Below are 1,575 nucleotides of genomic sequence, written 5' to 3'. Positions count from 1 at the left end.
CTATTGTTCTTGACTTGAAGTCGAAGATGAACTCCGATTGAGTCTTTCAAGTATTACACCTCGTTTGGACATAGCCTACTGTGCTCAAATGTGCAAGATCAAGGCTCACACTAAGTGTAGCAATCTTTCTAAAACCAACCACTGTTTATAACTTAGCAAGCAACAAGTAACATTTGTTCGTTACAAAAGGAGGAGGAAGGGGAGGGAAGTAAGTGATCCGTGACTGAGACACAATTTTTTAAAGTGGTCTTTGAATCTCAAAAGGTTGAGAACCTCTGCTATAACCTACTCATTTAAAATATATGTCGCATGTTTCCAAGTGAAAAATTTTAATAGGCGATTTGTTTTGAAATCATTTTCTTTCCGAAATATTAAAACACGATCAAATTTTCAAGCATAGGCCTACTCCTCATACACAGCATAAGTGATAAACGCATAGTGATCTTTGACTAGCCAACATATTATGTTTAATATTAACTGTTATTATATGGTTGGTTTTTGAAATTACGTTTTTGTGTTAAACATTAAACAAGTTTTTTAATACTTTCTTAATTTGTATAAGCTTAAAAGTCACAACGCTCCTTATGGTCATTTTATTAGTAGGCTACATAGGTAGGCTATAGCTGATGTCTTTTCAAACATTTTCTTTGCAAAAATGAATTATTTCATTTTGTAAAACTGCAACCCAAAAAGTGATTCACTGGTGTAAGCAAGTATATCAATGTACCGGCACCCAAGAATTTTTACGTTTTGGAAAATCCAGCACAGCTACTTTGCCCTCCGGTGAATAATTTGCAAATTATTTTGAAAAGCAGTTACGAATCTTGACATTTTGATTTCCATAGAGCAACGCTTTTACTTAAAAGATTAAAAATATAGGTAATATTTGAGCGACGAAATGTTTTTTAAAGCACCATAAAAACAACACAATCGTTCGAAGTCCTGAAAGGTCACTTCAAACATAACTACTCGTCATACGTAACGCCCGACCTTATCAAGACGTGTTTGCACGAGAAACAGGATTTTCTACCCGATCCAATCCGATAAGCAAATAAACTGGAGTTTAGCTTATTTTTCTGCATTAGTGGAATGTTGTAGCCTATATCTTGCGTACTTGTGTTCATTAGAACAAAGCTTGATTGCTTGGTCGCATGAACAAAAACTGTCAAATCGGCAAGACTTTAAAAAGTTGTTTGCAATCAGCCGGAAAGTGTCGGTATTTTTTTAGCACTGCACCTTAGCGTGACGGAAGATTTTCAACAAGCATTCACATGAAACATCTTTAACCGGCCAAAAAATTTTTCTCTGAAAATATTCAAAATGGTGGGCAAAAGGTCAATGATAAATTGCAAAACAACTTAGGTTTACAAGTTTCTAAATCAAGCTGTTTGCTCAGGGCGCTTTCTTAAAGGTCAAATTAAATTTATCGAATGATTGCGAAAAGTCTTTTCCTTTGGCTCAAAGTTTCTGAGTAGGGTTTTTTCAAAACGTCATGCCTCGATTTTTGATGTCATTATTACATCGGCCTCAGTTGTATATAAAGCGTCGGGCAGTGCATTCAAACATCATTCTCAA

This window comes from Aplidium turbinatum, chromosome 3 (assembly GCF_918807975.1).
Source record: "Aplidium turbinatum chromosome 3, kaAplTurb1.1, whole genome shotgun sequence".
NCBI lineage: Eukaryota > Metazoa > Chordata > Ascidiacea > Aplousobranchia > Polyclinidae > Aplidium > Aplidium turbinatum.
Note: the sequence above shows the minus strand (reverse complement) of the source record.